General features: G+C 36.0%; 1 protein-coding gene and 1 long non-coding RNA gene across 3 annotated transcripts in view; one reads left to right on the top strand and one right to left on the bottom strand.

Moving 5' to 3' along the window:
• Snap25 (Synaptosomal-associated protein 25kDa) overlaps positions 1 to 24,964 on the bottom strand; it is a 458,275-nt gene that overhangs the window by 208,196 nt on the left and 225,115 nt on the right. The window lies entirely within an intron of this gene.
• LOC138858913 (uncharacterized) lies at positions 20,356 to 24,063 on the top strand. Its single transcript, XR_011397936.1, has 2 exons — positions 20,356 to 21,477; positions 21,536 to 24,063. It is a non-coding gene; the product is annotated as an uncharacterized lncRNA (long non-coding RNA).

The raw sequence follows: 24,964 nt of genomic DNA, 5'->3' as shown, positions 1-24,964 counted from the left end.
TTACATACTATCTTCACGAAATTAGGCATAAGTTATTTTCGATGACAACAATGTAATCTCCGAAGAAACTATTTAAATAGGATCACTATAGCATATACCTGCCATACAAACTGAACGATCGGAGTAAAGTGCTTTCATGGAAAACTTTTTTGTTTGACTAGGAATATTCACGAAGTAAGGCATGAGTTATTACCTAAGGCAACAATGGCATCTCCGAAAAAGTCGTATAGATCAGATCACTATAGCATATAGCTGCCATACACACTGATCGTTCGAAATCAAGTGCTTATATAGAAGACTTTTTCATTTGCCGACATACCTATGTATCTTCACGGAGTTCGGCATATCTTATTATTGAAGGCAATAATGCAATCTATGAAGAAATTGTATAGATCGGATTACTTTAGCATAAATCTGCCATAATAACTGAACAATCAGAGTAAAGTAAAGCATGGAAAACCTTTTTGTTTTAGGTAATATCTTCAAGAAATTCGGCATGCGTTATTTGCTAAGGCAACAACTTAATATCTGCAGAAATTGCTTAGATCGGATCACTATAACATATAGGTGCCATACACACTTAACGATCATATAGGAATTTGTTTTTGAAATTTGGCATGAGTTATTTTCTAAGGCAACAATGTTATCTGCGAAGAAACTGTTTAGGACGGATCACTATAGCATATAGTTGTCATACACGCTGAACGATCGGAATCAAGTGCTCATATGGAAAACTCTTCCATTTGACTACGTATCTGCACGGAATTAGACATGGATTATTATTTAAAGCAATTATGCAACCTCCGCAGAAATTGTACAGATCGAATGACTATAGCATATAGCTGCAATATTTACTGAACGACCAGAATTAAGTACTTGTATGGGAATCTTTTTAATTTTACGTAATATCTTCACAAAATTCAGCATGAGTCATTTTCTAAGGCAAAAATGTAGTCTCCGAAGAAATTGCATACATCGTTATACTATAGCATATAGCTGCCATACACACTGAACGATCGGAATCAAGTGCTCATGTGGAAAACTCTTTCGTTTGACGACGTATCTACACGGAATTCGACATTTATTATTATGATCGGATGACTATAGCACATACATAGCTGTCATACAAACTGAACAACCCGAATAAAGTACATGTATTGAAAACTCTTTCATTTGACGACGTATCTTTACGGATTTTGGCACGGATTATTATTGAAGGCAATAATGCAAGCTCCGAAGAAATTGCATAGATCGGATGAATGTAGCATAAAGCTGCCATATTAACTGAACGATCGAAATCAAGTACGTGTATGGAAAACTTTTTTATTTTACGTAATACCTTCACGAAATTTGGCATGAAATATTTTCTAAGGCAACAATGTAATTTTCGAAAAAGTTGTATCGATCGGATCAGTATAGTATATAGCTGCCATACACTCCGAACGATCGAAATCAAGTGCTCGTATGGAAAACTTTTTCATTTGACGACGTTTTTTCACGGAATTCTGCATGGATTATTAGTTAAGGCAATACTGCAATCTCCGAAAAAATATTAGATAGATCGGATGACTATAGCATATAGCTGCAAGATTAACTGAACGACCATTGTTCTATAGCAACAATGTAATATCCGAAGAAATTGCTGAAATCTCCAAAGAAATTGTTTAGATCGGATGACTATAGCATATATCTGCCATATTAACTGAAAGACTGGAATCAAGTACTTGTATGGGAAACTTTTTTATTTTACGTAATATCTGCACGAAATTTGGCATGAGTTATGTTCTAAGGCAATAATATTGTAACGGATTTCTCGATAAATCGTCTAACTATAACTCGCTCTTGAACTCGATCACTGGATTGTTAAATTAAAGTCCCAATTTAATGTTATAAACTTATCTTTATTTCCAATTCCAACAACTTTACAATTATTGCTCGCTATTCGAACTTACAACTTATTGCTTATAGTTTAATTGCTAAAGAGCAATTTCGTGTAAAGACACGGCAACACTCTAATTAGAACTATGTTTGCTGCACAATCCTGCAGCCCTTTTATAGTAAATCGGTAACAAAACATTGCTTCTAGAACATTCTGGCAACTACGAATTCGCTAACTAGTTGCTTCTGGCAGTTTATCGTTGATTCGATTTTGTTCTATCATCCGTATTCGTCACACCGCCCTCCACCTAAGTTTGTTCGTCCCGATTAGACATATTTGCGATACCAAACACAAAGCTTTTATGTCCCCCATCTCGTCTTCTAGGCTGGTGCTGACATCGTTAGCCGTCCTTCTCTTCTTGGAGTTAATTCCATCCGTTTTCCGGATACTCAGTTTCTGGTACATCCCTTGACTTAAAGCTGACTCGAGATTCCATTCTTGATCAGAACGTAACTCCATTGGAACACCGAATCTCGTTACCCACTTGTTGATGAATGCCTCCGCCACTGGTTCAATCTCTTGGTTAGGAATTGTGTAATGTTGTGGCCATTCGTTGAAATGGTCCTTGACTACCAAAACATGACTATTCCATAATTTATTGGTGGGGAATGGACCATCTTCATACACGCCTATTTTCTCAACTGGCGCACGCGAATTGTGCTGTTTCATCTGCCCATGACTCCTGGACCTTGATCCTTTAGCTATTTCTCTCTTTGGGAAGTTATTTGACAATCCCACTTCTGACACCAATTGTAACGGATTTCTCGATAAATCGTCTAACTATAGCTCACTCTTGAGCTCGATCACTGGATTGTTAAATTAAAGTCCCAATTTAATGCTATACACTTATCTTTATTTCCAATTCCAACACTTATTGCTTATAGTTTAATTGCTCTTTACACGGCAGCACTCTAATTAGAACTGTGTTTGCTGCACAATCCGGCAGCCCTTATATAGTAAATCTGTAACAAAACAGTGCTTCTAGAACATTCTGGCAACTACGAATTCGCTAACTAGTTGCTTCTGGCAGTTTATCGTTGATTCGATTTTGTTCTATCATCCGTGTTCGTCACAATATTAACTCCAAAGAAATTGCTGAAATCTTCAAAGAAATTGTATAGATCGGATGACTATAGAATATAGCTGCCATATTAACTGAACGACTGGAATCAAGTACTTGTGTGCGAAACTTTTTTAGTTTACATATTATCTTTTTGAAATTTGGCATAAGTGATTTTCGATGACAAGAATGTAATATCCAAAGAAGTTGTATAGATCGGACCACTATAGCATATAGCTGCCATATTAACTGAACGATCGGAAACATGTGCTTGTACGGAAAAGTGTTTCATTTCACGACGTATCTACACGCAATTTGGCAAAGATTATTGTTTAAGGCAATACTGCAATCTCCAAAAAAATTGTATAGATCGGATTACTATACCATGTAGCTGCCATATTAACTGAACGATCGTTTTTTTATTTTGTGTGACGAGGTATATTCACGAAATTTGGACAGAATTCGTATTTAATCCATCAATTTATTCTTCGAAGAAATTGTTCAGATCAGATCACTATATCATATAGCTGGCATACAAATTAAATGATCGGAATCAAGTTCTTGTAAGGAACCTTTGTATTTGTGAAGGGTAGTATAGCTTCATTGCAACTTTTTTTCTTGTTGTTTTCTAAAGTTGGTAGATCTGTCGTGAGAACACATGCAAAGTTCTTTCAATTAATTCTTTGTTTACAATCCATTTGAAGTTTACGTGCCAGAGTACTGTTTTAATATCAAAAAATTTAATATCGCACAGTGATTTAATCCTTTGTTTTGAAGAAAAAAATTCGCAAAAAAAATCTTGAAACCTTAACCCCCTCTTAAAAGCAAAGGAAATTTATGAATAGTTGTATTACGTGTATAAGTGGTCCTTAGCTTCAAAACGTACCGTTGATTTTGGACTGGTGAATTTAAACGTGGTCGTACTAATGATGAAGATGATCCACGCGAAGGACGACCAAAAACCGCAACCTCACCAAAAATCATTGATCAAATTCATAATATTTTTAGTGAAAATCCAAGTTTGACTAAGCGTGAAATTGCAGACGAACGAGTACTGTAAAAACTTCTCAGCAAAAATTGGAGGGTTTTAAGCCGAATAAAACCTAATTCTTGCGTCGTTTTATAAATATGGATGAGACTTGGATCTACCCTCATGATCCTAAATTGAAACAAAAAGTTTACAGTGGACTGAAGCTCTTTAGCTCCAAAGCAGGTGAAGTTACAACGATCAGCAACGAAGGTTATTGCATCAGTTTTTTGGGATGCAAAAGGAATTTTGTTGATTGATTATCTGCCGAAAGGTGAAACAATCAACTCTGATTATTATTGCAACCTTTTGGATCAGCTGGATGAAAAAATTCGTGATAAAAGACCTAGTTTGTAGCACAAAAAAATCATTTTTCATCAACACAATGCACCTGCTCACAAAAGTGTTTTAACAATGACAAAATTCAATGAATTAAAGTACGAATTGGCTGAGCATCCACCGTATAGCAGATTTGGCTCCCAGCGACTACTAACTCTTCAGACACCTAAACAATTTGCAGAGCTTCTGGAAAGTCATTTAAAGAGGATTATTGGAGGATCATTGGTATAAGTGTACTGAAGTTAAGGGAGAATAAGTTGAATAAAAAAATATATTTCGTACCAAAAACAGTATTTTTTCATTTCGAGCGCAGAAACTTTTCAACCAACCTTTATTCGCATACTTTTTTTGAATGGGTGTTTTTCCTATAGGCAGTTTGTTTGGATGTCTTTCATACCTGTATTGTAAAGAAATTTCACATTTTATTGTTTCTGTTCTACACATTTCTTTTACGTTGGGCGAAAAATGTGTAAGTAAAATTTTCTGAGTTTTATTTTTGTAATTGCGGTGAGCACGTCTGTGTTTCTTTACTACTATTTCCTTTTGCTCGTCTATGTAAAAATTGGAAAATGAGCAATATTGTCATCTTTGACATGAAAAAATATTTTCTTGTCTATTCTTAAAGCGTTCGTGACAATTGGTCTTGTAACTCCTTTCAATTTTTCTATTAAGTCATTTTTGTTTTTATAGTGGATGGTATGGCGTACTCTATTTGGAAAGATTGTTCTCGTTGATACGCCTACGTCTGCTGGGTCATAAATAGGTGTAATTTAAATTTTTTAAATGGATTTAATGTTTGTTTCATTCTTTTGAACTGTTCTACAGGTGAACTTTCTGCTGAATGTTGAGAACAATCAGTATTCGCATTTATTTGTTGCCTTGATAAGGCGTCTGCTACAAAATTTTGATGCCCCGGTTTATAATCAAGTTTTACTCCATATTATTCAATTAAATTGTTTCACCTTTTTTTGGATCTAATTGGTTGTTTATTTTGAGACAGTATTGGTCCAATAGCAAAATTACTGGTATCAGGGGTTAAATCAAATGGTTTCGAGAAATCTGGTTGAAAGAGTTCTGTTTGTTCCTGAAGAGCTAGTTTTATTTGTGGCAGTGCATTCAGTGTTGACTCGTCTAATTTGATGTCTACTTCAGTGCTCTGATTTTTTTGTATCATTCCTTGATCTCTTAAATGAATAGTTAAGGGTTTAGTAATAGATGTGATAGATGATTTTGTATAATAACTAGCAATTCCTAAAAGTTACCTTAGTTCCTTTAGTGTTTTTGAAGCTTTAATGAAGAGCCCCATATTCACGACTGAGTCTTAAAAAAATGTGACTTTTTGTCTGAAATTTTCATATTGGCTTTATGTGGCATTTGTTATAGTTAAAACGTGTCCGATAAGTTCTTCGCGTAAAGAAGAGAATATTAGTGCATCGACTATATAAACATATGCAAATTTACCTATATATTCCCGTATGATATCGTTTACTCATCGTTGAAAGATTTTTTTAACCCAAACGGCATCCTAACAAACTCATTCTTTGATCGATTGTCTGAAAATGCGGTTTTTCTCTATCAGATTCCCTTATTAAAATTTGGTGGAATCCTGATTCTAAATCTATAGTTGAAAATACTTTTGCTTAACCTAAATTTTGTATTGGATATCTATCTGTGACTGTCTGAGCATTAATTTTTTGAAAATCAATTACCATTTTTCTTTTTGGCCTACCTTGTTCGTCGTTTTTCGAACTGCTCATAAAGGTGAATTATATGGGCTTTTGTCCATATTGGATCCTCTGTCTGAGTCCTGATTGTCGCCTGAATAGTTGTAGTGAGAGAGAGAGTTTTACATATTTGAACGTTTATAATTTTCTTATATCTTCTTCGTGTTGAGGATTATTAATAGCAATTTTAATGTTTGGTTCCACGTTATGAATCACTTCCTTCTGGTAGTTTATGTTATAATCAAATAAATTCACTTCTGCCTTAAGCGTTATAAGTCCTTATTCTCCTAATATCATTTTAAATTCATTTAGTTTATCTATTTTATCTGGATTATATTTTCTTTTATCTTTGTTTTTCAAGGTTTTTGGAACCTTTGCTGCTCGTTCCCCCTTGTAAGGTTAAAATATTCCTTGAGTTGGCGATTAACATTGTCATGGTAAATAGTACTAGCTATTTCAAAAGCTGTTTCCAAATGCTTAGGGTTATGAATATACCATGTCCCACTTATATACATATTTCCTTATTATCCCTAGGATGAATGTCCTTTAGGCTGATTCAAAAAATGTTTAAAGTTTATTCGAAATCCTCACGTAAAAACTTTCGTGGAGATGCAAAAAGACGCCTGTGAAAATCAGAGCTCTTAATATTAATATTAGTTTTTTACAAGTTTTTTTTAAAAAAAAACATTAATTTTTTTTTTTGAATCAGCCTAATGTCCTTATTGCTTCCTGATTCGCATAGTCCTTTATTGAGACATATTGTTTGGATTTTCGGACATCTCAATCTTTGATAATGCCAAATTAAGTGCTTCACTTCACTGTGGAATTCAGCTAGTGTTTTTCTTTCATGTACGATCTTTTTCATGTTGCCTCGTGTTGAACGACAGCTGATACTTTAAACGATTGGCTTGATTCAATCGCTGCTATTCGATTCTGCTGATTGGAGTAAGTTCGTCAATATGGGCGAGTATTTGGTCCATTTCTGATGTCATCGTAACTGCTTCTAATTTTCTTCAACTGCCATGAAGTTTTTATTTTTTTCCTTTCGGAAATTCTTGATATGCTCCAGTTTTTTGTGTTTTCTCAGTGTGGCAAAGTGTGAGCTTTGTTAACAAAATGTGCTTCCTTTATTTCTGGAACTGCAGTGATTTGCTGTTGCTATTGTTTTTCCAATTTTTCAGGAACCTGCTGTGTCTTTCTTAAAGACTGTGGATTTGGTTTTTGAGTCCTATGTTTCAAAAACTGACTGTTGGATAGCAATCCCAGTTGACCCCGCAGTTACTATTTATTATTAAATTTATGTTTTTTGAGTATAATATGCCTTCTTGGCTGATGACAATACTAAGATTATAACAGTACATGGATGTTGTTCTGTTGTATTTATATCTTCTGCCCATAAATATGTTTACGACTTGTTCTTATCTGGTGCTGATAAATATATTTACGAAGCATTTTTATTACTTGCAGAAATATGTCTCGATGCATATTGTTTGTTTACAGCTGGATGTGGTGATTGATTTGGGCGCGTGAGTATGATAATGAATGCTGCGTTCCTTAACTCACGCATGAAAATTATAAAGAAATTTTTGACCTAAGCTAGGTTGCCCCTGGGCGTCATAGCGTACTTTAAAAATTCTATGTTGTGAATTTGGTTAGCATCGACAACGATGAACTTGCGGTAACATGCGCTACAGACGACCAACTCTGCAAACGTATTATCCATGACAAAAATTATCAATTGAAAATGAAGTGGCACAAACTTGTAACATTAGAATGATTTTTAAATATTATAAATTTTATTACATTTTGTTGTTTAGGCAAAATATTCATTTCATTCTGACATCTTCATTGCTACTTCATTAATGAATTACAAAATGAAACAATCTGATGGCATTGGAAATGTGCGCAACGGGCATGGGTTATAAATCAATTTCGCTTATTTTTAAACTACAGTATCATGCTTCAAACAGTCACTGACATTCCGTCCTTCCATACTTACCGCCTGTATTAAACAAAATTAGTCAAAAGTTATGCCCGTAGTGGCAACGTAGAAATCATTTGTTCTCTTTCATTTTCATTTAACCAATGTTTTCATTTTTCAATTTGTATACACGATTTTGCACACATTAAGTTTTTTAGTTAAAATTTTTCATGAAAAGCACATTTTGAGTTAGTTTAAGAATATTTGAAATATATTTTTTATTACTGCAAAATGTCGAGACTGACAACCCTGAGTTGAAGGAGAGCAATCACCTCACTCGTTTCTACGTCCATTCAGCTAATTCGGTCTACGGGTTTGCGTCGGTGACTGTTTCCAGCATCAACCGCTTAGATGACCCCCGGTCAATTGATTTTCCCGCTTATTTGAATCACCCGATCGGCCAAAAATATATTGCATACAAATACGTGTAAATTTACCCGCTTAATTGAAACTTACGTTAAAAAAATTTTTTTTTTGGCATCAGCAATTGAAAACATATGTTTATTAGTGAAAATATTTTGAATGGTGCTGATGCCGTGGAACAACAACAAGAAGATCATTTTCCAAAGTCTTCGTCAGTTACAAGAGCATATTTGTATTCAGAACACAAGTTTTTGTGTGAATTAGGGAACACGGAATCGCTTCACGTAGATTGAACAATATACAAAAAAATTACATACTTCTTCAGTTAACATTTTAAAAATGAAAGCAACGATATCTAAATCCGTAAAGCCAAGTGCTGCATATATACAATAATATGAATAGTTTTTGTTCCTTAAACTTCTTTTTTATAACAATGATCTTTAATGTATAAGTGCATTGTCTTATTTCTATTACTTATAGTTTTTCCGTTTACTAAAAACTAAATGAACACTTAATTTGCACATATTATTTATTTAATTGATTAGATTGCCCAATTAAGTGGGATTCCTGCAATTGAACGATCTGTTCAATTAAACGAGTATCGGTTAATTACAAAAGAAGACATCAAAATAATCGTACGCACGATATTAGGACGATATTGAACTATGAGAATTTACCTTACATCACACACATCCAAGTATATCATATCTACTGGCAATGTACATTGCTAACTATCTGTTAAATACATTGCTAAAAACTAAATGAACACTTAATGTGCACATATTATTTTATTTAATTGATTAGATTGCCCAATTAAGTGGGATTCCTGCAATTGAACGATCTGTCAATTAAACAAGTATCGGTTCACCAACAGAAAATAGCAAATTTGGCATATGAGGGTAGGGCATGAAATTATAAATATGATTCCTACTGAAATTCATATTTTACATGAGAAATATGAATGTTAAGGATTTTTTCTTCATGAAATGAATAAACTGAAAATAAATATTTTATTGTTATTTTTTTACTCCTGAAAAAGTGCAGCTTTATTATATTATATATAATTACCTACATATGCAGTTAATATAGATTTGATAAGTTATGAAGTACACATGTATGTATATTTATTTGCTTAGTTAATTAAAAGTTGATGTAACATCTTAAAAGACCAAACGTTTTTATATACATATGTATGGTATATATAATACATACATGCATAATAATGCATATATGATATACGAGTGAAGTGTCTCAATTTATGGAACACAAAGCTAGAATAACTAAAAGTGTTTTTAGTTTTTAGCGCGAAAACGCAGAGTAAAAAAGGGAATCCGTAAAGACCGCACCCTCATCTGCTGGTATTGTCGTCTCCCGTTTTTGTTCATCTACAGATCTTCACACTCAATTAAAACCCACAATCCACTTTAAGAGAAATTCCTGAGGAATCTTTGCTCAACACCAGCGTTACGGGATTGCTGTTTACGTATGTAGCTGCGAAAATGTCAGCTAAACCGAAAGCAGTAAATACCATAATCGACATCAATTACACGGAGCAATAAATCTCCCCGAACACCTGATCGATGGGTAATAACACCCAACACCTAATCAGTTAACACTGCTACCCCAACTGCGCATAATATAATCCCTTACGATGAAACAATGTGATCAACTGATAACTTGATTGTAGTCAATCTGCTGTGAACCCAAAGCGATACTAAAAAACGCACTATCTGCAACGGAAATGTTCATATGAATTCTGGTGCACCAATAGCATATTAGCAGACTCAGCAACAAATTAAGCCAGCATGCACAAATTAGCCAATTACTCGTGCGAAACAAATTTGATTGGTCAAGCTAAGCGATCAATAATAACAAATGTATACCTAACACTTCTGAAGGCACTCTGATCCCGCTATCAACGAGCCTAAACTAAACTAAAGGTGTAGATAATGTTGCAATGAGCCTCAAACTCCAATAAAAGAGCCGTGGAATATTGTAGCTACAATAGAAAAGCTAACCCTCATACCGCAAAACCCCGGGCGATATTAATTTCAAACATGAAAATCTTACCTATGCTGAGATTCTTAGGAAAATACAGTCCCACTCTACCCTTAGCGAATTCGAAAAAAAAGTTACCCGAATTCGTAAAACGCAAAAGCTGCTGCAATTAAGCGTTTCAGCAATGTCAGCCGACTCACGGGAAGTAATGATGAAATGCTTTGGTGTATGAAGACTTTAATGAAATAACAACGACCTGACAATCTCAGCTATTAAGAGCCCCAAAAATTCGTACGGGACACCCAAACAGCACTTATAAAACTCCCTGCTGAGGATGTCAGGAAATTGTTTCAATCCAAGAAATGAAAAGTAGGGTGGGTTTGCTTGAAAGCACGCTCTAGTGTAACTAATCACTTCACTGAGAGAGTCAGATGACATAAAATTAGTATGCGGTTTTTGCACCTTAGCCTAAACCACTGTCAAGCAGCATATGACCTATTGAAACAAGTCCTTGAGAAGCAGATCGATTTGGCTTTACTCAGTGAACCATTTAAAATCGGTGAAGGTGTAGTTTGATCGAGCAACTCAAGGAATAAACAGGCTATGTGGAAATCTAACCCTAACTCCCCGCAACTGAAAAACCCTGTATCTGCGATCCGTAGTTGCTATATACCTCCCAGCACATATGACGAAGGTTTTAAGAACATCATCGACCGTTTAGTGGCTGATCCCCGAAGTAAAACTTATTTAATAGTAAACGGCGATTTGAATGAGACAAAACCTTGCTAGAACATTTTGCTTCCCTTGATCTTAAGCTGTTAAACACCAACCAACCCACATTCAACAAAGGTGGACGGCAGTCAGTGACAGATTTGACTTTTGTCCAATAAGTACTTGCAAGTACTCAATGGCAAATAAGTGATCTTTATACCTGTGGTGATCACTATGCCACTTATTTGAAACAAATGCCGCACACATACGAACCGACCCTAGTAAGATGTTTGTTGCGGCCTAAAAATGTTGACCCAGATCTCTTCAAAGGTTCCTATAAACTTGCTGCTTTACCCGAGAACCTGTTTTAGGCTAATAGTTTCGCCACCATATTTATGACCCGTCGAGCATGTGACGCCTCAATGTCCAAGCATACCCGGTTGCATCGTTTGCATCACCCACCCAGTATATTAGGGGAACGACAATATTGTTAAACTGCGAAATGAATGTCATATCAAAGGACCCGTGGCAACCCTGAGCATATACCTCTCCAAAGACTCTTGAAGGACAAGAGGAAACTATTAAAACAGTCCATTAAGAAAAGCCAACGCGAATGCTTTCTGGTGGTAATAGGAAAACTCTGTATCGATACTCTTATCAAGAGATTATGGAAGGAGCCTAAGAAATACCGAGTGTTTTGAACGAAGAGGTTCAAGAAGCATGTTACCGCTTAAACCCATCTAAAGCTCGGATTATTAAGAACATATAATAAATGACACATGAAAGGCTGATTCCTGCTGTGGGAAAGCAGCATCATATATTACAACCAAAATCAAGAAAGCCTTTGACAGACCGTTTCCGGCCATTCTGCGTGATAAATCCGTTAGAAAAATCCTTGAGCGAATTATATACCAACGCCTAAATAAAACAATCGATGACGCTGGCGGCTTATTCCTGAATCAATTTGGAAACTGTTACATTCAGTAAAAAAGGTGTTAATTTAATTACACAACCAACCCTTAAATATTTAGGAATTATTCTTGATGCAAGAATGTCCTTTAAAGAACACTTGGCCTACACCTGTGAAAAAGCTTCAAAAATATGCCAAACTTTAACCCTAATGATGCCCAATACCCAATGAAAGCAAAATATGAGAAGATTCCTGGCTAGAGCTCTGAAGTCTCTCGGGCTATATGGTGCAGAAGTATGGGAAAAAAGCAGTCGAAATAAAATCCTATCGACGCTGCCTTTTTTCGAATTATACCATTTGTGCACTCAAAGTATGCCCCGCATTTCGTACAGTGTCGGAAGATGCTGCCATTGTAATCGCGGGCTTACACCCATTATATCTCTTAGCTAAAGAGGTTAAGAAGTATGTAACTTACCACCCAGAACCTTAAAAGAAAATGCTCCAGCAAAGATGGTGAAAAGTTGGCAAAAACGATGGGCAACCAGTCGAAATGGACGTTTCAACTGATTCCCTACATTGACTCATCGCTAAAAGTACTACACGACGAGGTAGATTTTTACAACTTAATTTCTCACAGAACATGGCTGTTTCAAAACCTATTTGAAAGGTTTCAAACACGAAGGATATATGCGAAATTTGCGGAGGCGAAACAATTGAGAATGTAGAGCATACATTGTTCCATTGTCGACAATACGAGCAAGAGGGGCGATACCATAGGAGTGCATTCGGCATAGATCCAACCCATGAACACTTAGTAGACGAAATGGTTGAAACAAAAGATAAGTGGAATGCGATGAGCGAAATAGTCGCTAAAATCATAAAAACCCAAAGAGCACAAGAGCAGCAGCGAAGAAGAGAAGGGGGAAGATCAGAAAGTAGTTCAATTTAAAATTTTTTAGCCATCTTTGCGAAAAAACACTGTAATGATCGCATGCCCAGGATGTGTAAGACGTTTGTTTTTATGAATGAAGCGACTTAGCTTATTATGTGCCTGCTAATGAAAATGTTTATGTTGTATGAGTTACTGCAAATTTGAGTTTCTCAATTTGGCTGTTATATTAAGTTACAATACTTGTACTTTCAGTACAGTAGTCGTTCAGTATAACGAAATAACGAATTTTCGTTATAACGAACCATCAATATGTTATTGATGTTTTTATATTATATTACGAACGCAAAGAGTTTTAATTATTCGATATTGCGAACATTTTGAATTAAACGTAATTCGGTTCAAAATACTTTTTTTATTTCGTATTTAGTTTGTTATAGAAGTGAAGTAGATGAAAGAGCTTTCGGTAAAGGCCATATCCGCGAATATAAAGTTCCCAAGTGGTCGTTTTTTACTACAAAAAAATTAAATTAAAGAGGAATACGTTCAAGAAACGCACCACACGAAATCAATACATAAGCATACAAAGTGAACTTTGATGACTTAACGCTTCGGATTACGTCTTATAATATAAACAAGCTAGAGAACATAATAAAAAATAAAACCTTTACCCACGAAACCTTTTCAACGCAGACGAAAGCGGTATTTATCAAAAATTGCTTCCTGAAAAACATACATTCTTCCTGAAGAAGCATCTGCACCAAGAAGAAAGAATACCAAAATAGGGTTAACATTTTTAGCCTGCCTTATTGCTTCGGAAAACAATAAATCATCACTTTTAGTAATTGGAAAAACCAGAACCTGAGACCTGTCGAAAACAAATTATTGCCCGTAAACTCTATGAACTCCAAGTCTGCTTGGATGAATATCTTCATCTTTTATAAAATGGTTGTACGATCATTTTAACCCACCGGTCTTTAGTTATTAATTTTCATGAACTCGTATTTAAAGATTAAAGTAGTGTTTGATGAACTATCTTGTTCCTTCCAAAGAAAGCGCTGCTTATCTTGGATAATGCTTCAAGCCATCCATCTGAAAACAAACTGGTTAAGACTACCGATAACGGATTGATATGGGCAATTTTTATGCTACCTAACGCCATTGATTCAACTGCGGAATCAAAATGCTATTAAGTGAAGCTTCGTTACAGAAATTGTCTTTTGAGTAAAATTATTACTACTGGATGGATGGCTCGAAAAAGGAAAATGGAGTTGGTGTAGGAATATACTGTCCAGAGTTGGGCATAAGCCAGCCTTTTAAATTTCCGCACCACTGCAGTATATTTCAAGTAGAGTTCTTCCTCCTTTTCTTTCTTTAGAAAGCAGGGGAGCAGTGAAAAGTATCGCTAGGAGCAAGCGACTTAACTTCTGGGCAATGATATAGTGGACGAGATTGCCAAGAGTGGTGTACGTCTGACATCCGAAAACGTGATCAGCATTGGAAACCCCATGTATTGTCTATACGACAATATGGACAAAAGGATGGTAAAGATAATGGGACAATCTACAAAACTGCAAAAGTCATGTGTAAAGCGATAGATCGGAAGTATACAAAATTCCTACTGGTACTCGATAAAAGGGACTGTAGGAACATGATCGGAATACTCACTGGTTATTGTTTGGCGCCACACGCCTGCAGGCTGACAGATGAAGAAGACTTCAAAATATGTCAAGAGCAAGGCATTGACAAAGCTACGCTTTAAGCATTCTACTCAAGTTCGCGTCAAGCGCAGGTATGCTAAAGGCTGACTACTCCTCATGGACCTCGTAGCTGAACTCATCTGGTATCACAAAGAACCAAAGCTGGTCTATGCGCGACTCAGACTACCAGGTTAGGCTATTTTTACAACGTTTTAAAATTTTCGATGCTGTACCTCTATTGGCGTTATCTTGGAAAAACTGTAAAAAATTCTTTAAGATGTTGAAGAAATATGGGAAAAACTGCAAAAAATTCTTTAAGATGTTCAAGAAATATTTTATATTGCGGTAGTATAGGATTCGGTGAAGAAGATGATATACCAATAGTAGTATCGACTAGGCGACGCCGAAACCAATCTTGTATCAACAATAACCTTGGCAGTAGTAGCTTCACCTGTTGTCAGACTTTGATATTAGTTATTTGAATACCGTTCAGCTTTGTTTTTCGTATTAATTTTCCAGTGTTCAATTTGAGTCGCGGATATTGACGACGGGAATTGTGATGATAAAACATGAAGAAGCATTAAATTTGTTAAAGAAGTGTGTCACCTGGACAGTATCAAACAATATTAAACTGTCAAAATTTTAAATCTGAGTTTAAGATTATTTCTTTGTGCATATCGGCAAAACGGCTAACGCGTATTTTTGACGAACAAAACAGCGCTTGATCGTGCTATAAGTTTAATCGAACAAATTTAATCTGCGACTTTTGTTGGTTAATACACCATTGTTATTTTAAGAGATACGTAAGTAACAGAGTCCAAAGTATAAAGATGAATGCCCTGCACTAAGCTTGCTAGCAGATGACCATTGGGACACTTCCCGAAGTTGTGGGATAATCACAAAGATTTGGTGACTGATGATATATTGTACGACATCGTACATGGTGCAACGATCTAACGATATCATTCAGTCACGCAATGTATAATGAAGCATTGATTGTTATTGAAGATTATTGCGAATTTACCAATCATCAATTTCTGTATTAGTTCACTAATTCGAACACAATATCAACACAGATATAAATCGTGTGCTGTGGTACCATACTGTCGAATTGACATCGATGATTACCGCAATGTTATTCTACTAAAGGATGAACAAAATATAAACAATTTCGGCAGGGCAATGGGCATCCTATTTTCGAATCCAATCATCCATGGCCACGGTGCGTTAAAATATCATTTTGGACGAATGCACTATGGCACACAAACATTCGCTTGAGTCATTGGATCGGAAGATATAAAAACAACGAAAAACTATTTGGCGGCACTCTGTAACTAATTTCAGGTGATTTTACACTCAACGTCCGCTGATGAAATCAGCGCTTTCTGAAAATCATGGCAACTTTGGCGTAATGTTGAATAAATTCTTTTAGTAATTCACTCTTTATTTTGTGTTTTGCTTCTTGTACAATTTTCCAAAGTTGAAGTTTCCTTTCATTATTATATAAAGTATTCCACTTTTTTAATATTAACACCCTTTTTTTTTGTCTTTCTTTTCTATTACATCAAGTTTTGTGCAGTTTTTTTTGCTTTTGTGTTTTTTGGTTAACAAAAAATATTTCTTCTATTAAATTAAGTTATAAGTTGTTATCTTTTTTTCCTTTCTTAATTCAAGTATAGATTTTTACATAACATGTTTGTTTTTCACATCAATCCATTTTTTTTCTTAGATCTTCTTTTCAATTTCATAGTTTTTTTTCATGTTGTTTTAAAATTTTTTTCCATTAAATTATAAATTTGCAATTTTCTTTTTTTTTCTAGTAGGGGTTTGCAGTTGTTGTTGCCTTCATTCTCATGTGTACGCCACACGGACACATGGCCACTTGGTATTTGGCGGTACTAAATTTAAGCAGGTGCTTCCCTGTGTCGGTCGTGAGGTCCGTGAGGCTCCTTCTGACTCCTTCAGCGTTCTGTGGGAAGGCCTCTAGTCCTGTTCCGTTTGCGTCGGCAATGGATATCTTTATGCCTTCAGTTGGGAGCTGTACCTCCGCGGATGGTTGTGACAAAGTTGGTGACTCTACTATTTCTTCGTCATTGGTCGTAGTTCTGTCTTGATGACGCCTGAAGGTAGCTAATATGTGAGCGCGCTTCTCTCTTGCCATCTTCGCCTTGAAAGGCTCGAAGATGCATCCGGGCGCTCCTTTACCTCGTCCTACATAGCGCATAACTCGTTCCATCGTTTTCAGTACGTAAATGCCGCAATCGTCTGTATTTTCTTGTTGTGGTACATCTAAAAGCAGTTTAGTTTGCTCTTGAAACGGCATGTACGTCTTGCCTTGCTCACAGCTCGCAGTTGAATGAATGTGACCGTCTCGTTTGGTCACCAAGTTTGGGCCTTAAAATATTTTTTTTTCTTAACTGTTACAGTTGTGTGATATGGTTTAAATTCGCTGATGTTCACCGTTCTCCTTTTCACCGTAAATTTTTCGAAGTTGGAGGACCACTGTTGATATTTCATTTGAGAATTTGATAAGGGCCATCATATTTCGAGGCTAACTTTGCGGCGAAAACCTCAGTGACTTTAGAGAGATGATGATCTTTCGCGAGAACTAGTTCTCCGATCGCGGGGGTCCATTTTCTCAGGTCATAATAGCGGGCTTTATCCGTTGTCGCCCTTTCCATATTTTGTCGAACAATTTTGAAGGCCGCCTTCATCCTATTGGACTTTTCCTCAGCCGTCGTGGGTATCATACCTGTGCCGATATTGACTTCGTCGAAGAGAGCCTTTGGCAGTCGCGGCTCTCGGACTCTTGGAGAAAATCGTCCCATCTTTGTTGTCGGGATTTACTGAGTTGGACTATAATACGTTTAATTGTCCAATTGATTCGGCCCGTGGGCTTCTCTTGAGGGGTATTAGGTACGGTGAATTGCTGGTGTACCCCTAGTTCCTTTAGGAAGTGTTGCCATAGCGTACTAATAGATTGGATGCCGCTTTCCGAATTAAAAATTTTCGGGACGCCAAATCTTGCGGAGATTCGTTCTTTAAATGCACGCCTAAATCCTTCTGCTGTAGCGCGCCTCATGGGGACTAGACTTTCTGAAGCGGTCGAATAATACTAATAACATAGTATTCCTGTCCTTTCTTGTATTTCTAGGAGGACTCACACTGGCGTACGTAACGGCTACTATCGCGGAACATCCCTGGCCAGTAATATCGGTTGGCCACATGGGTCCGGCATACCCAGCTGTCATGGTTCTCTTGCAGGACGTTTAGGCGGCGGGGTTTAGGTACACATAGCTTCCAGGGTACAGCCTCTTCATCCTGGGACCGACACGGGGTGAGGCGATAGAGTTGGCCATCCTTTTTCTTGTAGTCCGCGCACTTCTCCGGATTTGCGCGTACTTCCCCTATTCGCTTTCACTCTCTATGGAATTCAGCCACTACAGTGACATAGTTTTTCGGGGTCGGTGTGGATACCTTTGTCACTGATCACGTGACCTAAATACCGGAGTTCCTTCTTAAAAACCTCGCATTTCTCGGGATTGATTCGAAGGTTGGCCTGCTGTAGTCTCTGCAGTAACTTTCGTAAATTCTGTTTGTGTTCTTCAAATGTAGAGTATATGCCGATTATGTGGTCGAGGTAGGCGAAGACGTGTGGTTCCATATCAGAGCCTATGACCTGGTCGAGTACCCTCTGGAATGTCCATGTGCCGAAAATAAATCGAATGGCATGACCCGTCATTGGAATAGGCCACGCTCAGGGACGGTGAAGGCTGTGTATGGGCGGCTGCCTTGCTTTAAAGGGGCATTGATCGGGCATTGAGTTGCCGATAATCCACGCATAGACGCCTCTTACCGTTCTTCTTCCGGGCCAATACAATCGGCGCGCTGTGTGAACTGTGCGACGGTTCGATGCATCCCTTCGATAGCAGCTAATCGATTTCGTCGTTGATAATAACTTGTATCGCTGGATTTCGTAGGTATTATCGTTGCTTGATGGGGCGGTCGTCGGTCATAGTGATTTTATGCTATGCCACTGTCGTCACTCCCCTCATAGTTTCAAATTTTTGAAGCTCCTCTGCTAAGAAGTCGCGTATGCGGGTCTCTTCGTTTCACTTTAATTTGCGCCTTTCTTTGCACTTCGTCCTCTTCGTACTCTGGCCAAGTCTCCTACATGCGTTTCGAGGCATAAAACCTTGGCTCGTAGGTGGTTGCTGGTGATACGCGTTTACCGTTATATTATTTTGGTGACGTTGTTGTACACGTGCTGATGCAGATTGGATGGGCGAGTCGTCCGGCCGCGTTGTATTTCTTACCTCGTGGTCACCTATGATGTGTCTCATCATCTCACGGCGAGACGTCTCTACTGTTCGTCGGTGTCCTTCATGGATTCCTTCGTACTCTTCTGCAAGTGTGATAAGTTCGGCCAGAGTCTCGAAATCTCGACGCCGAATGTAAAGTAAATAATCGGTGTGGTTATTTCGAAAGACTATTTCCAATTGCTGCTCCTAGTTATATCCAGGTTCTGCATAGTGAAAACGTAATCTTTATATTTTTCGCGCACGTGTTGTCTTCGTTGCCGTATGTCATCTTCGAGGCGTTCGAAGTAACGTTCTGGTAAAAAGAAACGCAAGAAAGCTTTTTTGAAAATAGTTCAACTCCTCCAATGTTCGTTGTAGTTGCGATACCATTGGAGAGCGGTACTACACAGTAGCTCGGGCATGATTCTTGGAAGAAAATCTATGTCTATCATGTATAATTCGGTAAGCTCTTCCAATCGCTCGATTAACGCTAATGGGTCTCTACCGCCGTCGTATTTTACGGACCACTTCGTCACCTGGTCGATTATAGGTGCGAATGTAACTACTCAATTGCTTGGTATATAGCATCCATTTCTTTTTATTTTTTCGTGTATTTCGGGGTCGCCTTGGCTGCCAGTGAAGTTGTGCGCTAACGAATTTCCCGCGTGGTGCCTATGTAGTCAACGAACCAACGCTCCGCAAAGGATATTAGTTTCGCCTTAGACACGTTGTCCAACCACATAAGATCTGTAATTTTGCATATTAAATCTCTTCCTGATGTTACACGATTTGCAGGGTCCCTTGTAACGAAGCTTTTTGCTTCAGCCCAATATTTGTTGAGTTGCTAACGTGGCGTGGTTTTACCGTTGTGTATGAGTGCTTGCTATGTCTTCATCTACATATCTTGTTTTTCCTTCTTCTTCTATCTTTGCTATGTTGTATCTGTTTAACCGTGTGCGTCTTCATGCTAAGTTTGTGCGCTTAATTCCGTAAGGATATTTAGTTATCAAAATACGTCTATTCGTATGTACATATGTATGTAAAATTGTAAGCAGATATTTTTATGCAAGTTAATAATAGCACAAACCTGGCTGTTCATTGCTTAATGTAAACAAAATTCAAAATTAAAAAAGATCACAGTTTCACTGCAGGTAAATTCACGCGAATAGCATGAAATAATGTAAACAAAGAAGCCAAATGCAAATGTAAACAGATATATGTAGTTTTTCCGGTGAAGATTAAAATGAAGAATTTCATGAAACTGCGAAAAGAACATATTTTGTTTATTCTCGTATTGACATCTCATCTAGAATGCGAAACAATCCATTGCAACATAATTTTAACCAAACAACTGTAAAATTATAAATAAGCAAAATTTTAAAATAAAGATTCAGTTTTCTGTTGGATGCAGTTAGTGCAACACATTATCTTTTTATTTCATCCGCAAGAAGACACATTAGAAAAACATTTTAGGTAACTTTCCCTATGTGGAAAACATAATTGGCGCCCAACGTTGGATGGTCACGAAAAATTTAATGACCAAAATTATAAATAAATTTTTTGATAAGATTGCTTTTAAAAATTAACATACTGCAATTTTTGCGGAAGCGATAACCATATCGAAATAATAATAATAAAGAACAGTAACATTTAAAGCACAAAGTGAAAGTGAAAGACATCTAAGGAAAAGGAACCTAGAAGGGAAGAAAGCAATGTAAAGAAAATAAATAACCTGCAAGGACTCTACTCAATAGATCAACGTACTTAAGACAGGAGAATATTTCGTAAGCCTTCATTAAATTTATTTTAAAAAAAGTTTAAGTACATACATATATACTCGCATATGGGTCATTCCAACGAACATTTAACATTTTTTTTTCTACAAAACCTTTACTTTTGTGATTGTGGATCACTCAATTCAAAGTTCATTTGATTCGTTACATTTGCGGCTCGCTACAAAAAAATGTAGACAAAGTTTTTAAACATAAGTATTCAATAAAATTGAATCAACTGTTTTGGAACAAAATTTACCACACTACTGAGATTTTTGTATCTTCACAGTAAAGTGTTTTAACGAAGTATTAACTAATGAATTAACAGAATAACATGTTCGGGCTTAATATCCCTATGGTGTTACAAATCTTGAAATTCACACGGATCATCGGCTATTTCCAACCGTAACCCAAATTCTAAAACAAAGAGATGGCATGCTTTTATTGAAGAATTCTCTCATAAAATATTTTATAAGCCAGGCGCTTCTAATGGTGCAGCTGATACTTTATCAATAATAATACTAAATAATATAACCGACGGTCAATGAATGATGAAGATATTGATTCTGCTATTAATAGCGATATACAACAAATAGTTCTTTTAAAAGCTACATTCACCATACATGAGTGTAGTCATGTTTTCGGTAAAACACGTTATCTTATATAATACAACTAAATAGAAAATCTGCTGACAATATAAAAAGAATTCCTTCAACCGAATCTGGTGACAGCAATATACTGCACACCTGAAGATTTTTATAAGGTAAAGAAACCTTTGACAGTTAACATAAAGTTTCTTCATACTAATATCTTTCCCATAGACGTAATATATAGAGACGATCAATACAGCATTATTGAACAAACACATATGTATGTACCAGAGCACATCGTATTTATGATGCAAATATTAAAAAAATATATGCAATGCACTATTAGTCCGACATGAGTACGAAACTCAAGGAATATTGCAGAAACTGTGAAATTTGTATCAAAAATAAATACGTCAACCTTCTAAAACACCAATGAAGCAAGCTCCTATATCAACCAAGGAAGGAGAATAATTGCATATCGACATTTTTTACGCTGAAAATTTTTCATATTATATAGATAGAAAATAAATTAAATTAAGGCGAAAAAGTATTACAACTTTTGCAAACGTTCGCCGAGGCTAAGCGAATAACTTAGGACTATGAACCAAGTTTTAGCAACGATTAAAGGCAAGTAGCATATGAAAAAATTATAGAAGAGAGAACCAAGATATAAAAAAACAAGTTGTTAAAAAAACTCTAGGAAACAAAATTAAAATTAAAAGCAGAAACAGAATATCCATAAGGATTATACAATATAAAAAATGAACTAATTAATAATAAAATACAATTAGATAAGGTACCCAAATCTAAACCACAAATAGACAACGTTGTTATCGGGGCGGGAAGCATGTCGTCAGTCGGGTATATAACAAATAGGAGACGAATTTGTGTTTCTGCGGAGTTTAATAATGTCCCAATGGTTCTCATTTTCTAGCATTTTTCTGAAAACACGCGTTAGCCGTTTTCGAGATGCACAAAGAAATAGTCTTAAATTCACTATGGGAATAAAACTAACTTGGGGGTGGCACTGGAAAATTAAAAGCACTGCCACGATCGAGATACAAATAAAACCACAAAAAAAAATACAATTTGAACTTCGTTTTCCCCCGTACTCCGTGATGTATGCCGGTTATACGTGGCAACGTGAGACATCTGGCGGGAATAAGTGATTGGTGGGTAGAGCTATAAATGATATAATGATATTGTAATATACTACAATAATTACATTGAGTTAACCTCTTTTGGATCTGTGGATGGAATAGAATAGCATACAAATTGCAATTAACATTCAGAGGTTGATCGTATAGAGGTGAAAATTTAAAATTGTATGTACTTTTTAATGCTGAATCATGAAAAAATAAACACAAAAAATTTTGTCCAAAAACAAAAAAAAAATATTTGGGATGGACCACCCTTAACATTTAGGGTTATGAAGAATAGATGTTGTCCAAATCTCAGACCTACCCCACATAGCCACACTAGAAAAAACAGTAAGAAGACGAAGGTTTAATTAAGTACGAAATGAGCTCCAAAATACTAACAAACAATATCATTAATCAAAACTAAAATATTAAACTCTACCATTTTAGATATGGATGAAATCAAAAATAACATAAATTCGTTTCACTAACAGACTCACTAGACATATTAAAATTCAAAATGGTTCGAAAAGAACAACTTATTATTTTCTATATTCAATATCCATTAATATTCGGAAAATGTTAATTATACAATATAAAACACGAGCAATAGCTGAATTTGATGAAAAGCTTATCATTCCCAAAGGAAAACATACTGTGCAAATATACTCGTCACAATTTAAGAAAACTGTTAATTGGAATTAATTAATACTTATTGTAAAATAAACCAAAAACATAACTGATTCCTGAATATAATAAATCTAAAAGTAAATTCTAAAAAAATTAAAGAAAATAATTTAAAATAATGAAATAGAAGCAATTTTTATATCATGTAGCAATGCAGTAAATAATTATGTTATTCCTTATCAGAAACCTACTTAATAACTTTATACTTATGAAAGTCCACAATGAAAAATTCATAAATTCTTAATAAAACATCATTTTAATGACCTGAAAATAATAGAATACATTGGTATTAAACACGAAGAAATAAAATTTGAAAATTAAATTTATTAAATAAATTAAAAAAAAGATACACAGAAAGCTCTTCCAAAGTCCAAAAATATTATTTGTAATTATTATAATAACAATAAGTCCAATGTATACATAAGATAAAGGAGCGAGCTGTAAATCAAGAATATATTTTTACACAATTAAACGAACAAATTAAATGTTGAATTAATAAGACGATTCATCTGAGAGAGTTAACAATAACACCAACCTAAATGTTGACTGCTTAATGTAAACAAAATTCAAAATTAAAGCTCATAAAGAACCGCAGCTTCACTGCTGGTACATTCACGCAAAAGCATGAAATATTGTAAATAAAAAAAAAAAAACCAATTACAAATGTGAACCGATATACTTTACTAAGACTGAAATGAAGAATTTAATGTAAATCCGAAATTGAAATATTGACATCTCATCCAGAATGCGAAACAACGTACTGTAACATAATTTTAAGTATACGACTAAATATTCTGTCTTATGCTGAAGGCAGCCTGCTCAATACATATCTTTTTTATTTTAATTAAGTTTTAATTACTAATATTTTTTAAGTTTTTCTAAGTGAAAAACATAATTAGGATGCATAGAAAAATAAAAGTTTATTTATTTATATTATATGCATTAACGTAATGGTAAGGGTGAGCTCAGGCTAATACCGGAGTCACAGCTGGCGGATAGTGGACGAGCTATATTAAGTAGGTTAGATGCAAGCGTCTTGCGCTCAATGAACTTTTGGCGAAAAGGAGAACTGATGCCGCCTGTAAATAAGCGTCTATGCACGAGATGGAGGCGACAAGAGATTTATACCAGCGGCCAGTTCTTAATATGCATAGACGTCGGCGAAAACTTTGGGCAAGCGCCCATCAGAATCGAGGCCAGCAAGATTCTGATTATGGTATACTGGAAAACCGGAACGGATTAGGTAGACAAAAGGCTGGTGAGAGCGACATTATATCACCTCAGTAAGTAAAAGTGACATCTCACACCTGACAGCTGACAGACTAATGCTATGCTGTACTCATCTCTGTCTCTATAAAATCCTGGCAGGTCTTCAAGTACGTTCAATACACGTCCCCATTTATTTTGCCGTAGATGTTCAGTTGTTCAGCTTTGTGCCTGAACCTGGCTCTGAACATAAGCTCCCATATGTCCTTGTGTCAACCCTCTCGTGACATCCCTGCTTGCATAGATAACCTCGGGGTTCATATAGGGTAACGTACGGAGATAGTGACTTGAAGCGGAGGCCTATTAGCATAAAATGAATTCACCGCAACATCAGAAACCACAAACTAAACACAGCCAAGACGAGAAATGGGGGACAGTTTTCCGTATTAGGTAGTAGGATACTTAGGCCCCCTTACTAACGGTCCCACGTTAAACAATTCAAGGTATCTTTCTGGCAAGAATTAGAGTTGAGAATAAGGCTCCCATGGTGGACTCCCGTACCTAAAAATTTACAGACGGATTGAAGGAAGAAATTAAATTTAGTCAAGATCGTACAAAAAAGAGGTTT

The sequence above is a fragment of the Bactrocera oleae genome, chromosome 2 (assembly GCF_042242935.1).
Source record: "Bactrocera oleae isolate idBacOlea1 chromosome 2, idBacOlea1, whole genome shotgun sequence".
NCBI lineage: Eukaryota > Metazoa > Arthropoda > Insecta > Diptera > Tephritidae > Bactrocera > Bactrocera oleae.
Note: the sequence above shows the minus strand (reverse complement) of the source record. Positions and strands in the feature narration are given on the sequence as shown.